We start from the raw sequence: 16,334 nt of genomic DNA, 5'->3' as shown, positions 1-16,334 counted from the left end.
ATTTGAAATTGTGTCCATCAGACCGTCTGTCATTATTCAATTTGTATCAGTATTCTGGACTTGGCTTTAGATGTGGCTTTGTACAATGGCCCTCCACTAAGTCACCTACAACCTGAAGGGCTGTATTTCTCCCAGTCTTTTCTCTTAACTCAGTAACACTAAGCTTCTGGCTGGTGGCTCCCACCTGGTCCTCCTGCTGAGCCTGAACATTTCCCTTGTACCGGATGAGCAAGGATGGACACTGCATGGAAATCCAGACAAGTGCACAGAGGAGGCTCATTTTATCCACCGTGCTTCATGTCAGTGTTTCTTTTAATGAGTCGTTTGTGGATATCTTGCACTGTGCTGGGCTGATGGTGGCAATCTATCTTAAATTCACAATCAACACTGTCAGCTATGAGCGTATCTGGATTTATTCACCCTGATATTAATATTGGGTGGAGGGGGCTGGCTGAGGAGCAGGAACCAGGTCCAAGTGGGGAGGAGCATCAGTGACTATTGAGACATTATAACAGGTCGGATATATATCCATTAATTTCTTCAGACTCATGCCTGAATCCAACCAGCTCCATTAACCACTGGGTCAACAGGAGCAGGAAATTCATGCAGTCGGAGGTTGCAACTTGCGGGTGAAGTTCTGAGGGAGATTCTTCAGTGCACCTAATGGGGCACCACCCCCTCCTCCCACCCCAATCCAACATTGGGAAACTCAGATGTTACAACCCATTGAAAATCTATGTTCTCTAGAAGCTTAGTTCAGAAAATGGAAACTATTGTTTCAGCCTTCCACCTGAGTAACTCAAAGGTTAAGGAAGATCTTCATGTCCAGTCAGTGGCTGACACCTCGCCCACAACCCAATCCCAAAGTACCCTGACATCACAACTGACCATCCATTGTTCTATCAGCAACGTGTTTCCATGCTGTAAACCTCTACGACCTCCAGAACATCGGAGCAAAAGTCAAAGCAAGAGTGAATCTCAAACGGAAATTGGCCGTCTGGGGAAGCAGACCCACCACTCCCCACACTGCTTTACTCGCCCTGCCTCCCTCGTGCTGCCTCCCTCACTCTCCTTTTACCCACAGCACAGCCCTGCTGCTCAACCTGGAGAATCCTCAACTGCTCAATGATGGGTTGGGGAAGATGTAGTCACTTACTGCGCAAATGGAGCATGAGGAACAGCTCAAACTGTGACTGTGGTCATCCAGATCAGGCTATCATCCACGTTCTAAACCCTGCCTTGAGAGATGGATTCCTGGTGGCACCACAACCATTCACACTACATCACTTTGAAACTTGCATGGATTGTTAACTTTGATATCAAACTATAAGTGCTTCCCCAACCATACGATTACCAAACAGTGCAGCAAAGATACAAAAGTCTGAGGTCACGTACCAACCGACTCAAGAACAGCTTCTTCCCTGCTGCGGTCAGACTCTTGAATGGACCTACCTCGCATTAAGTTGATCTTTCTCTACACCCTATGACTGTAACACTGCGTTCTGTAATCTCTCCTTTCTGCCTCTATGAATGGTATGCTTTGTCTGTGCAGTGTACAAGAAACAATGCTTTTCACTGTATACTAATACATGTGACTATAAATCAAATCAAGCCGATGTTCTAATTTTCCCTTTCCCACACGTAGTGAATATTAAGGGAAATTAGGGTCATTGAGGCCACAAAAGTATGGCAACAAAGAATCGACTCTTAACCCACTAACTTTGTCTCCATTCTGTTTATCCTCATCTTTTTCTTATTTCAGACCACCACCATCAACGCCATTGAGTGAGTTGTTCATTTCAAACACTTTGATTAAATGTTCACCTCACTAGATGGCAGTCTGCTCCATAAATTGCCATCTTTGAGCGCAAACAGGTTATCCATTAAGATTGTGGGTTCTTCGATTTGCAGTGACATCTAGGACAAATGACTTGATAACAAGCAACAAATCCCGTGACTTCCTGCACTAACCGTGGGCACCAAGATTTTATATCCAAGGACAGAGTCTTTGTATAAAAAGTCCCAGACCAAGTGATGATGCCAATTTCAAAAGGATAATGATTCCCTTTCTACAGTAACATGCTCTCATAAATCAGTTAGCCTCATCGTAAATTCTGAATTCTTCTATTCCAGTTTTACACAGAACCCTTCATTGTGATGACTCCTCCAATTCGTTGTATTAATAACATAGAAGATCGGAGCAGGAGGAGGCCATTTGGCCCTTTGAGACTGCTTCGCCATTCATTAAGATCATGGCTGATTGTCCACTCAATAGCCCAATCCTGTTTTTTCCCCCACAATCTTTGATCCCATTTGCCCCAAGTGCTATATCCAATGGCCTCTTGAATATATTAGCCACCTCTTGAATGCATCTCTTATATTTCTTCAATTCTTATATTGCTTCAATACACAACTTGAAGCCCATTAGAATGCAAAATCCTGTGTTCAAATATCGGGCTCCTGGAGATATCGCTTTTTTTTCAAATTGAGCAATGGGATCTTTAATGCCTGTTCGTCGCAAGCAGCTTTCTGATCTAAAGGACATGAGCTCCACAATGGCCGCACCAGATTATGTTCCGAAATCCTGCAATTGGACTTGCACCTGCAGTCATCTGACTGAGTATGAATGCTGTACCCAGTCAGTATTAATGCCTCGGGAAGGACTTGTACACCCGTGAATTCTGCCTGCAACATGGGCTGTGCAGATGCTGTTCTACAGCCCATTGTTTCTGATCTGTAGCAGCCTCACAGGGTAATTCTGAACCAGGAAGCCATTTCGCCCATCTTAATTCTTCAACTCCAGAGAGCCCGTCAATGCATCAGTTGTTTCTTCAGTGAAGCTCGGACTTTGCCTGCACTTTTTTTATTGAGGCGTCCATTGTGTCCACTCTTATTTATGAAGAATTTCCTGGTAATGGTCTTTTGACCCTATTTCCTCTTGTCTGCCATTTTTTTATTCCTTTATCAGGCAAGATCTATTACAGTAAAACCCAATCATTGAGTGGACAGTTTCTTTATCTCCGACCATAAATAGTTTCTTCACAAGTGCAGTTGTAAGCATCTGAATTTTTTTTTACAACGGTGACTAACCTGTCAGTAGATGGAGCCAGAGGCTTTGTGTCAGGATTGATTTTCAGTCTATTTTGTTTTTGTTTTGTTGGACTGAAAATTAGCACAAACAGCATGTTCATTTTTCAGTTTGATTCTTAATCCCTTTTTTCCCTTCTTCTGACTTGCCTGTCAACGCCATCAGTCTAACCCTTATCTCTCCCAGGTGGTTGTTCTTTAGATGTGTGTGGACAACGAGATGGTGGTGGAGAGTCCAGAATTAGGAATCTTAGTTTGAGGATAAGGGGTAAACTTTTTAAAACTGAGGTGAGGAGAAATTTCTCCAACCAGAGGGGGTAGAAGTGTGGAATTCACTACCATACAATGTAGTTAAGGCCAAAACTTTGGGTGATTTCAAGAAGAGATTAGTTTTGGTCTTGGGGCTAGAGGGATCAAAATGAATGGTGGAGCAGTCTCAAAGGGTTGAATGGCCTACTCCTACTTCTAGTTTCTATGTAATAATAACCTGCATTAATATAGCAGCTTTAAATGTAGTGAACTATCCCAAGGCACTGCACAGGAGTGTGGTACCTTTTGATATCAAGCCATGTAATGGATTGGGACAGGTGATCAAAAACTTGGTTAAACATATTAAACAGCACCTTGAAGAAGGAAATAGTGAGGTCCAACAAATAGAATTGTAGTTTAGGGCCTAGGCAACTAAAAGCTCGGTGGCCAATGTTTGGACAACTAAAAGTGGGGATGTATAAGAGGTCAGAATTAGAGAAATGAAGAAACCTTGATGAGTTATTGGGCCTGAAGAGGTTACAGAAGTAGGGAGAGGACGAGGCCAAAGAGGCATTTAAACACAAGGATGAGAATTTTTAAATTGAGGTGTCACCAAACCAGGAGCCAGAGTGGGTCAGTGAGCACCAAGGGTGATGGGACTTAGTGCAATTCGAGATACAGGCGTCAGGGTTTTAGGTGAGATCATAGAGCATAGACTTGTGATTGGGTTACAAAGGGCCTTGCCTTGTAGCCAAATTGGTCAAGTCTGCACTCAACACATACGGAAACTGAATGGCCAATTATAGTAGTCCCATAGTCACCCTCGCTGAATATCATGAGTGTAGGAAATAAGAACTGGTTTAAGCTGTATAGCCTGTCAAGCCTGCTCTCTATTTAATACAATTGTGTGGTCTTCCACCTTGATGACACTTTTCTACCATGTCCCTATTATCACTTAATGTACAAGAACCTGATTGATTTCTACCTTGATTATAATCAGTGACTGAATGAGCAGCCGTGGCTCACTGGGGTTAGAAATTCCAAAGATCCATCACGCTTTGAGTGAAGAAGTATCTCCTCGTCTTAATCCTAAATAATTGTCTCTTATCCTGAGACCGTGCCCCCTAGTTTGGGATTTCCTAGCCAGGGGAAACAGGCTCTCAGCAGCCACCCTGTTAAGCACTCACAGACTGTTGTACGTCAATACAGGTGACTTGGCACAGAGCAAGGATCGTACCTGTCATCATCTGGGTCAAGACTACCAAGTTTGTGACATTGACAGGCCATCAGGGGGACAGTTCAGCAGTCACTTTGTGCACATGAAAATGAAAAGTTTAATTTACATTTGGCCCCAGGTGCGTGCAAAAGAACTATCCAGCTGGAGTCGTACATGAATAAATCCACACGTCCAGACTTTCTCCTCACAATGCACATCCCACTTCAGTCAAACACATGGAGCTGTTAGTGGAGTGAGGCAGGATGTAATTGTTCTGAGCAAACTCATTAACATATTTGCAAAATTTAAATATGCAGTTAACTGCCAAAATCTTCAATCATCTGGACGTAATGCCTGGTTCCATCTTCTGGACTAAACAAATTTCACTGAATTGTGGCTTTCAAATTATTTAAAATTATGTTTGAATTTTCATTTGCTTTATTAGTTTTATAATTTTATATCCAGCATTAAAAATGACCATCCTAAGTTTGGGGTGGTGGGGGGAGGGGGTGATGTGGGATGTGGAAAGCACCCCCTCATTTTAGATTTACAGCCAATTAATTACTTTTTATTTTGAAATGTAGGCAGTGTTGTAAAGTAAGAAATGCAGCAGTCACTTTGCACGTGCCAAGCTCCAACAAACAACAATGTTGTATTAATCAAGGCTTATATTTAGTATGGTGAAAGCAGAACCGATGCATTAGTCGTGCAACAGTTATTACTTGTCTCATCTTGTCACCAGGACCTTTGGAACTTATACTACACTCGTATTTCAGCCAGCTTGGAGCCAGATTATACTGCCAGAGTAAAACCTGAGTTCTGCTGTACCACTGAGAATTCTCTCAGTAATTATATTTTTGGATATTTAAACAATGTGGGCTTGCAGATTGCTCTCTAACGTTATATTAGCAGATCAGGTTAGGGTTGGAAAAAACTCTTAAAAAAACCCCTTTTCACGTGTGGTGCACTTGTGAGAAGTTCTGGGCCTGGATTTCCACCTCTCTCTTATGGTACCAATGGCGGAAGGCGCCTGCACCCGGAGGCAGGTCAGGTAATCTTGGGTGTGGTGCAGTACCATTTGGGAAAGGTTAACTTTTCCCTTTGGGATTATTAAAATTAGGCATGAATGTGCGTAAATAACTAACTCCTTCCCTTTAACTCTATGAACAAAAGAAAAAAAGTCTCCACGTGATTCAAGGGATGTCACAGACACTTTCTTGTTTGCGTTTTATTATGTAAGCAGAGAAACCAGCTACTGAGCCCAATATATCTGCACTGGCTCCACAGGAGCAATTCCCTGCAACCTCCTTCATCTAACCCTCAAGTTTATCTATCTCCTCATTAAACAGACACATTCTTGTCAATTAGTGTCTATGATGGCAAGTTCTACATTCTAACCACTCTATGGCTGAAAGGTTTTTCCTAAACTCCCTATTATTGGTGATCATCTTGTATTGGTGGCAACTTTTTCTAGTTTTCCTCATTATCTCCACCCTCCGCTCCACAACCCTGACCGCTCCCCCCCCAAAGTGGAAACATCTTAGCTGCGTTTATCATATGAGATCATCCATTACTCTTCACTAGCTCCAGCATGTTCAGAATTTCCCAAAAGTTATAAGCCTGCCATGGCTCCTCTTCCATGCTGACCTATACCCGACCCCCCCAAACATTGTAGCCCCTCACACCCTCTATGTGTCAACCTGTGCTTTACAGCCCATGCTCCCTGTCATGCTCTCCATGCCAATCTGTGGCCCCACCAACTCCTCATGACCCTTACATCTATCATGCCAACTCAACCAGGATTCACCATGCATAATCCGAAACTGAAATAAAGTTAAATAGAGTCCCAGGTGTCTTTTGCACACTCTATTTAAAAAAAACTCATTCATCAAAGACCATTTGCTACCTTCATATTCCTTCACTTACATTATCCATTATAACCATGAGATTTTCATTCATTGTATAACCCCTTATAAAACAAGCTTTGGCATTCATAGTCCCACTTCGAGTGTCGATAAACACTTGGAGCTGTCAGTAATAAACCATAAAATGGCAGGGACCCTACGGTGATAATGGACTATTTTGAAATCAATCATGCCATACAAATTCAGTAATGGTACTCCTAAGACTCATATCAAACTCATAGCCAAATAGCAAACACTTTTTTCAACATTCCAGACAGCTTTCTCATAGAGTTGAAGGGAAGGAGTGTTAAATGCTTTGAAAGCTTTACAGTTTCCTTCGAAAGCTCATCCTGACATTTTTGACAGCTTCTCCTGACAGTTTTGACGGTTGTTCTTGACAGCTCTCCTTGATAATTCATCTTAATGTTTTTGGCAGTTATTTTTCATGGTTCTAATGAGCTTCACAGTTATTATTAGCTTCTTACGCACATTCATGCCTAATTTTAATGACCCCAAAGTGCAAGTGGCCTTTTCCAAAGTGCTGTGTATCTCGCCCAAGGGTACTTGATTTGTCTCAATGACCTGCTTCCGGATGTAGGCCTCTTCTACCATTTTCACCACGAGAGAGGTGAAAACCCAGGCCCAGAAATCTTCACAAATGCCTCACATGTGATCGAGCAAAGGTTCTATCCAAGGTAACAACATTTCTCAATTTTCCATACTATCCATCTGGAAACTGAGTCCAGTGTCAGAGTTTTATTATGCCTTTTTTCATTCATTTGTGGGACACAGGTGTCGCTGGCTGGGCCAACATTTATTGCTCATCCCTAGTTGCCCTTGAGAAGGTGGTGGTGAGCTGCCTTCTTGAATCGCTGCAATCCACGCTCTGTAGATTGACCCACAATGCTGTTAGGAAGGGAATTCCAGGATTTTGACCAAGCGACTGCAAAGGAACAATGATATATTTCCAAGTCAGGATGATGAGTGGCTTGAAGGGGAACTTGCAGGTGGTGGTGTTCCCATGTATCTGTCGTCCTTGTCCTTCTAGATGGAAGCAGTTGTGGGTTTGGAAGATTCTAAGGATCTTTGGTGAATTGCTGCAGCTCATCTTGTAGATAGTACACACTGCAGCGACTGAGCATTGGTGGCGGAGGAATTGTAGATATGGTGCCAATCAAGTGGGCTGCTTTGTCCTGGATGGTGTCAGGCTTCTTGAGTGTTGTTGGAGCTGTACCCATCAGGCAAGTGGGAAGTGTTCCATCACACTCCTGACTTGTGCCTTGTAGATGGTAGATAGGCTTTGGGGAGTCAGGAGGTGAGTTACTCGTCGCAGTATTTCTAGCCTCTGACCTGCTTTTCTCGCCATTGTGTTTATGTGGTGAGTTCAGTTGAGTTTCTGGTCAATGGTAACCCTAAGGATGTTGGAAGTGGGGGATTCAGTAATGGTTACACCATTAAATGTCAAGGAGTGGTGGTTAGAGTGTCATTTATTAGTAGTGGTCATTGCCTGGCATTTGTGTGGCACGAATGTTATTTGCCACTTGTCAGCCCAATACTGGATATTATCCAGATCTTGTTGCATTTGAACATGGGCTGCTTCAATATCTGAGAAGTGGCAAATAGTGCTGAACATTGTGCAATCATTGGTGAACATCTCCATTTCTGACTTTATGGTGGAGGGAAGGTCATTGATGAAGCAGTTGAAGATTGTTGGGCCTAGGACACTATCCTGAGGGATTCCTGCAGAGATGTCTTGGAGCGGAGATGACTGACCCTCCACAACCACAACCATCTTCCTATGTACCAGGTATGACTCCAACCAGCAGAGAGTTTGCCCCCTGATACTCATTGATTCCAGTTTCGCTAGGGCTCCTTGATGCCACATTCGGTTGATTGCGGCCATGATGTCAAGGGCTGTCACTCTCACCTCACCTCTGGAATTCAGTTCTTTTGTCCATGTTTAAACCAAGGCTGTAATGAGGTCAGGAGCTGAGCGTCCCTGGCAAAACCCAAACTGGGCGTCACTGAGCAGGTGCTGCTTGATAGCGTTGTAGATGACCCCTTCCATCACTTCACTGATGATCAAGGGTTTACTGATTGGGCGGTAATTGGCTGGATTGGATTTGTCCTGCTTTTTGTGTACAGCCAATACCTGGGCAATTTTCCACATTGTTGGGTAGATGCCAGTGTTGTAACTGTACTGGAAGAGCTTGGCTAGGGGAGCAGCAAGTTCTGGAGCACAAGTCTTGAGTACTGTTGCCAGAATGTTATCGGGCCCACTACTTTTGCGGTATCCAATGCCTCCAATCGTTTCTTAATATCATGCAGAGTGAATCAAATTGGCTGGAGACTGGCATCTGAGATGCTGGAGACCACTGAAGAAGGCCGAGATGGACCATCCACTCGGCACTTCTGGCTGAAGATTGTTGTGAATACTTCAGCCTTATCTTTTGCACTGATGTACTAGGCTCCTCCATCATTGAGGATGAGGATATTTGTGGAGCCTCCTCCTCCAGTGAGTTGTTTAATTGTCCACTACTACTCTTGACTTGATGTAGAAGGACTGCAGAGCTTAGATCTGATCCATTGGTTTTGGGATTGCTTAGCTTTGTCTTTCATTTGCTGTTTTTGCCATTTGGCATGCATGTTGTCTTGTTTGGTAGCTTCACCAGATTGCCACCTCATTTTTAGGTATGCCTGGTGGTGCTCTTGTGTAGATACTTTGAGTGATTTGTATCTGTGCCCTCTAGTCTCTCTGTTCCCCTACTTCATTGGACATTTACATCCTCAAAGAGCACGTAATCTGCTTATTCTTCTTACCAAATGTACCATCACACTTATCTATATTGAAGATCATATGTCATTGCATGTGCCATCCACACTCATTCTGCAAAATTGTTAACACTGTCCTGTATTTTCCTCTTATTAGAATACCAGATCAGAAACCCCAATGTACTTTGAAGTCAGACCAGACCCCAGCAATTTGCTATTTTTGGCATTAATGTGACAATAAGATGTTTCACTCCAGGTGCGATTATATTGACACACTGGAAGCTTTCATCAAAACAATTTTTATTTAACAGCACGGTTTAATTATAACAAATGAATTGGCTTAACATTTAACAATTTAATAACACTTGAACATGACAAGATACAAATCTGAACTGCTCACCTATCCCTGTGAGTTCCAATTCAAGCAATATTCTTCTTATAAACTTAAACCCCCTCTTTAAACAATTAGTAAAACACAGGCTTATTTGCTTGTACTTAAGCTGCCAGTGTTGGAGCTTTCAGACCACACCTCATCCGAGAGACAGAGAGGCACATCTTACTTCTTTCAGAACCAGGCAGTAACTGCTTGTTTTTAAAATGAAAGAGAAGCTATTTTTTTCCTGAAAGCTTCGTTCCCCCCTAAACATATGACTCTGTTCCTGTCCATCATCCTAATCAAAACTTGACTCTGAAACTCAAGTAAGTGCAACAACATTAGCCCTGCTTGATCAAATACTTCATGTACTTATCCTCTTCTCCCAGCTACTAATTTTCCTGGACAAATTGGTACTCTACATAATAGACCTGCATTCTAAACATGCCTCTTACATGAAACATGATTTATATATATTTCTTAAAGGCACAGTACCATCACACTCTAGATAATTACATCTCCAATTTGAGAGGTCACAATTTTTTTAAGCTGTACTTTCAATTCCTGAGTCCAGATCGTTTTAGTTGCAGTAGTCGCACCACAGATCCTCATAAAATGCCACTTCTCACTTTTTGTCAACCCAAGTAACTACTTTAGCTCTCTGTCTGTTCCTGCTTTGTGGCCAGATTGCTATCCATTCTGCTATTTGATTTCTGACTTCTGTCCTTAGTCATAGGATCCCTACAGTGTAGAAGAGACCATTTGGCCCATTGAGTCTGTACCGACTCTCTGACAGAATTATCTTACTTAGGCCCTCTCCCCTGTCCTTTCCCTGCAACCCCACACATTTCCCATGGCTAATCCATTGAGCCCACACATCATGGGACACTAAGGTGCAATTAAGCATGGCTAATCAACCTAACCTGCACATCTTTGGACTGTGGGAGGATACTGGAGCACCCAGAGGAAACCCATGCAGACATGAGGACAATGTACAAACTCCATGCAAACAGTCATCCAAGGTCAGAATCAAATCTGGGTCCCTGTCACTGTGGGGCAGCAGTGCAATCATGAGTCTAAAATGCAGTATGTTTCAGAAGGTCTTTGCAAATCTAAATATATTTTATCCACTACTTCATCCTCATTTACCCTTTCTGTTACATCTTGTAAGATTAATCAAGCATGTCCTACGATTTTGAAATCCATGTTGACTATTGATATTATCAGTCTCCGAATGCTTTTTGTCTGGACTTTTGAATAAGGATTCCATTATCTTTCCTCACATTTATATTATGCTAATTGTTAGATCTTTGCACTCATTCTATTTCCCTTATATATAGGAATCACATTAGCTGACCTCCACTTCTTTACTACATTCCCTTTTCTAATGACATTTAATATATGTGTAACAGTCTCTGCTATCTCTTCCCTAACATATTTTAATGTGCACAGATACAATCCATCCAAACCAATGGTTTTATCCCCTTTAAGTTTGATTAGTTCATCAATTATCTCCCCCCGCCGTCCATCTTAAATGTCTCTATCCCTTTGATCTTTTCTTCTAATGTCACATCGCTATGTTAGTCTCCTTGATAAATATTGAGTCAAAGTAATTATCGTTTCTGCCATTTCTCTGCCATTATCTGTGTTTATCATGTGTAACCCTTTGTGACTCTACCTATCCTGTTTTGATTTTGCTTTTGTTATTCATTTACCAACAAACTTTTTTTCATGTTCCTTGATAGTTTACTTTTGTAGTTGCTTTTTTAGTTCTTTGTCACCTTCTTTCCATTCTTTTTCGTTGTCTTCTCCCTGATTGTTTGTGTACTTGTCCTGGTCCCCCCCATACCAACACTATAGTTAAGAAAGCCTACCAATAGAACATAGAACATTACAGCGCAGAACAGGCCCTTCGGCCCACGATGTTGCGCCGACCAGTTACAAAACAATGACCCACTAACCTAAACCAATCCCTTTTCGTCCATAAACCTATCCACGGATCTCTTAAACGCCCCCAAACTAGGCGCATTTACAACTGCAGCAGGCAGGGCATTCCAATCCCTCACCACCCTCTGGGTAAAGAACCTACCCCTGACATCCGTCCTATAACTACCCCCCCTTAATTTAAAGCCATGCCCCCTCGTGCTAGATTTCTCCATCAGAGGAAAAAGGCTATCACTATCCACCCTATCTAAACCTCTAATCATCTTACATGTTTCAATAAGATCCCCTCTTAGCCACCTTCTTTCCAGCGAAAACAACCCCAAATCCCTCAGCCTCTCCTCATAGGACCTCCCTTCCATACCAGGCAACATCCTGGTAAACCTCCTCTGCACCCTCTCCAAAGCCTCCACATCCTTCCTGTAATGTGGGGACCAGAACGGCACACAGTACTCCAAGTGCGGCCACACCAGAGTTGTGTACAGTTGCAACATAACGCTGCGACTCCTAAATTCAATCCCCCGACCAATAAACGCCAAAACACTGTATGCCTTCTTAACAACCTTATCTACTTGATTCCCAACTTTCAGGGATCTATGTACACATACACCTAGATCCCTCTGCTCCTCCACACTATTCAAAGTCCTCCCGTTAGCCCTATACTCGACACATCTGTTATTCCTACCAAAGTGAATTACCTCACACTTCTCCGCATTAAACTCCATCCGCCACCTCTCGGCCCAGCTCTGCAACCTGTCTAAGTCTTCCTGCAAACTATGACACCCTTCCTCACGATCTACCACACCTCCGACTTTGGTGTCATCAGCAAATTTACTAATCCACCCAACTATACCCTCATCCAGATCATTAATACCAACACCTCTACTTTCTCAGAAGACTGAGGAACTTTGGTATGTCAGCGAAGATTCTCACCAATTTTTACAGATGCACCATAGAAAGCATTCTTTCTGGTTGTATCACAGCTTGGTATGGTTCATGTCTGCTGAAACTGCAAAAAATTACAAAATGTCGTGAATGTAACCCAATCCATCACACAAACCAACCTCCCAACCGTTGACTCTGTCTACACTTGCAGCTGCTTCAGCAAAGCAGCCAGCGTAATTAAGGACCCCAGACATTCTCTCTTCCACCTTCTTCCGTCGGGAAAACGGTAAAAAGGTTTGAGGTCACCTACCAATCATCTTAAAAACAGCTTCTTCCCTGCTGCTGTTAGACTTTTGAATGGACCTACCATGCATTCAGTTGATCGTTCTCTACACCTGAGCTATGACCGTAATACTACGTTCTCTACTCTTTTGTTTCCTTCTCTATGAACAGTATGCTTTGTCTGTATAGCGTGCAAGAAACAATACTTTTCACTGTATGTTAATACATTTGACAATAAATCCAATCAAAATAAAAAAAATCAACTCCAAGGTTCTAGAGTGAGCTCATTCCATCAATATACACTTATTGCGAAGCCAGTGATGTCTGCTTTTGATCAGCTACGCTCATAGGGTGGATGACAGCCATATACCCAAAGACCTTGTACACCATTCGCCTTCCTGACCACCTGCTGCACCTGCAAACTGGGTTTTTGTGACTCATGCACAAGAACCCCGAGGTCCCTCTGCACCGTCGCCTGCTGCAGTTTTTCTCCACGTAAGTAATAATCCTTCCTACCATTATTCCTACCAAAGTGGACCACCTCGCACTTGCCAACATTAAATTCCATCTGCCATTTCCTGGCCCATTCGCCCAGCCTATCTAGATCCTTCTGTAGACTCTCACCACCCTCCGCACAATTTGCCTATCCACCAATTTTGGTGTTGTACTCGTTAGAGTTTAGAAGAATGAGGGGAGATCTCATTGAGACGTATAAGATGATGAATGGGATGGATAGGATAGAGGTGGAGAGACTCTTCCCGCTCAGGAAGGATAGTAGGACTAGGGGGCACAGCCACAAGATAAAGGGGGGGCGGTTTAGAACGGAGTTGAGGAGGAACTTCTTCACTCAAAGGGTGGTGAATCTCTGGAATTCTCTGCCCGTTGAAGTGGTGGAGGCTACCTCGCTAAATATTTTTAAGACGCGAGTTGATGGGTTTTTGATAAGAGAGAACATAAGAACATAAGAAATAGGAGCAGGAGTAGGCCATCTAGCCCTTCGAGCCTGCCCCGCCATTCAATAAGATCATGGCTGATCTGTCGTGGCTCAGTTCCACTTTCCCGCCCTCTCCCCATAACCCTTAATCCCCTCTCTTATCAAAAACCCATCAACCTGCGTCTTAAAAATATTTAGCGAGGCAGCCTCCACCACTTCAACGGGCAGAGAATTCCAGAGATTCACCACCCTTTGAGTGAAGAAGTTCCTCCTCAACTCCATTCTAAACCGCCCCCCCTTTATCTTGAGGCTGTGCCCCCTAGTCCTACTGTCTTTTTTGAGCGGGAAGAGTCTCTCCATCTCTATCCTATCCATCCCATTCATCATCTTATACGTCTCAATGAGATCTCCCCTCATTCTTCTAAACTCTAACGAGTACAAGCCTAGTTTATTCAGCCTCTCCTCATAGCTCAACCCCCTCAACTCTGGTATCAGCCTAGTAAACCTCCTCTGCACTCCCTCCAAGGCCAAAATATCTTTGCGCAGGTGCGGCGCCCAAAACTGCACACAGTACTCCAGCTGCGGCCTCACCAATGCCCTATATAGCTGCAGCAAGACCTCCCTACTTTTATATTCAATCCCCCTTGCTATGAAGGCCAGCATCCCATTCGCCTTCCTGACCACCTGCTGCACCTGCAAGCTGGGTTTTTGCGACTCATGCACAAGGACCCCGAGGTCCGTCTGCACCGTCGCCTGCTGCAGTTTTTCGCCACGTAAGTGATAATCCTTCCTACCATTCTTCCTACCAAAGTGGACCACCTCACACTTGCCAACATTAAATTCCATTTGCCATTTCCTGGCCCATTCCCCCAGCCTATCTAGATCCTTCTGTAGACTCTCCACACCCTCCACACAATTTGCCGTTCCCCCAATCTTGGTGTCATCAGCAAATTTTGACACCCTACACTCGGTTCCCTCCTCCAGATCATCTATATAAATGGTAAAAAGCTGAGGCCCCAGCACCGACCCCTGGGGCACTCCACTAGTCACCATCCGCCAATCCGAATAGCACCCGTTGACCCCCACTCTCTGCCTCCTATTTGACAACCAATCCTCGATCCACACTAACACCCTACCCCCAACTCCATGTCCCTCGACCTTCTGCAATAACCTCTTGTGAGGTACTTTGTCAAACGCCTTCTGAAAATCCAGAAAGACCACATCCACCGGCTCTCCTCTATCCACTGCCCTAGACACATCCTCATAGAACTCCAGTAAATTTGTCAGACACGACTTCCCTTTAATGAAACCGTGCTGCGTCTGCTCTATCAAGCAGTTCCCTTCAAGATGCCTTGCAATTTCCTCCTTAATGACGGATTCTAACATTTTACCTACCACAGACGTTAAACTAAGCGGCCTATAATTCCCCGCCTTTTGCCTGACACCCTTCTTAAACAACGGCGTAACATTAGCCGTTTTCCAATCCTCCAGCACTTCCCCGGAATCCAGCGACATCTGGAAAAGAGAGGGGATTAAGGGTTATGGGGAGAGGGCGGGAATGTGGAACTGAGCCAAGACAGATCAGCCATGATCTTATTGAATGGCGGGGCAGGCTCGAAGGGCTAGTTGGCCTACTCCTGCTCCTATTTCTTATGTTCTTATGGTGAACTGGTCTGTGGACCACAATCTCCTGGGACTCCATACCTCTGCTGCAAGGATACACAATATGAAGATGGGGTCATTAACACTGACAGCTGTAAGTCAGTTGTTTTTGGCCATGACTTTTGGAGGCTGACTGGTGGGGCTTTGGAAGAGACGAGGGGAACTGAAAAGCTCAACTGGTCGAGGAGAGGGTCCAGAGAAAACAGCAGTCAGCAGATCACGTGCCGCCTCAATTGACTGTCTTCAATTGACTGCCATACCGGAGTGGGGTTCCCCGGCTCCATCAGGCAATGCTTAACACAGGCTGGACCACCACGACAGAGACAGCTATCTTACAAGACAACAGACTGCCAGCGAGGGAGGATTATAGCACTTTGTCCAAGTTCAATTTTACAAATTAAAGTATTAACCAGCTAGAGCATTTAAAGGATTTGCTGATTAAAACAAACCTCTGAGTGGATGCAGCTTCCTTGGTGACCTCCCAAGTGCAAAATAGATCAAGTTACAAGCACCAAGCAATTCTGCAATTCCTTCCCTTAAAGGACCTATCTGTCCTCCAATGTTTTATTGTTTCTTCTCGCATCTTTCTGATTGCAAAGTCCCTATTGTCCATTTGAAATCATTGGAGCAGGAGGAAGCCATTCTGCCCTTCAAGCCTGTTCCACTAACCTTCAATTGGTGAATGGCTGATATGTATTTCACTCCATTTACTTACCTCTGTTCTGTAACATTTAAAATCTTTGCCTATCAGAAGTCTATGGTAAATCCTGGGTGATTGCAGGTTTGTGAGATTTTGCAAGCCCAGGCAAGTTGTGGAGGTTGCAGATAGTGTGACTTGAACCCAAAATCCCGATTAAGGGCATTCTCGTGTGTGGAACTTGGCTATCAGTCTCCGCTCAGCGGCTCTGTGCCATCGTGTGTCGTGAAGGCCACCTTGGAGAATGCTTACCCGAAGATCACAGGCCGAATATCCGTGACTGCTGAAGTGTTCCCCAGCAGGAAGAGAACACTCTTGCCTGGTGATTATCG

The 16,334-nt window shown here is 43.8% G+C and overlaps 1 protein-coding gene across 1 annotated transcript in view; it reads left to right on the top strand.

The window, feature by feature from the left end:
- eefsec (eukaryotic elongation factor, selenocysteine-tRNA-specific) overlaps positions 1 to 16,334 on the top strand; it is a 358,203-nt gene that overhangs the window by 163,843 nt on the left and 178,026 nt on the right. The window lies entirely within an intron of this gene.

Source organism: Carcharhinus amblyrhynchos, chromosome 3 (genome assembly GCF_965287045.1).
Source record: "Carcharhinus amblyrhynchos chromosome 3, sCarAmb.v2.hapA, whole genome shotgun sequence".
In the NCBI taxonomy this organism is placed as follows: domain Eukaryota; kingdom Metazoa; phylum Chordata; class Chondrichthyes; order Carcharhiniformes; family Carcharhinidae; genus Carcharhinus; species Carcharhinus amblyrhynchos.
This window is presented reverse-complemented; position numbering and strand designations above follow the sequence as displayed.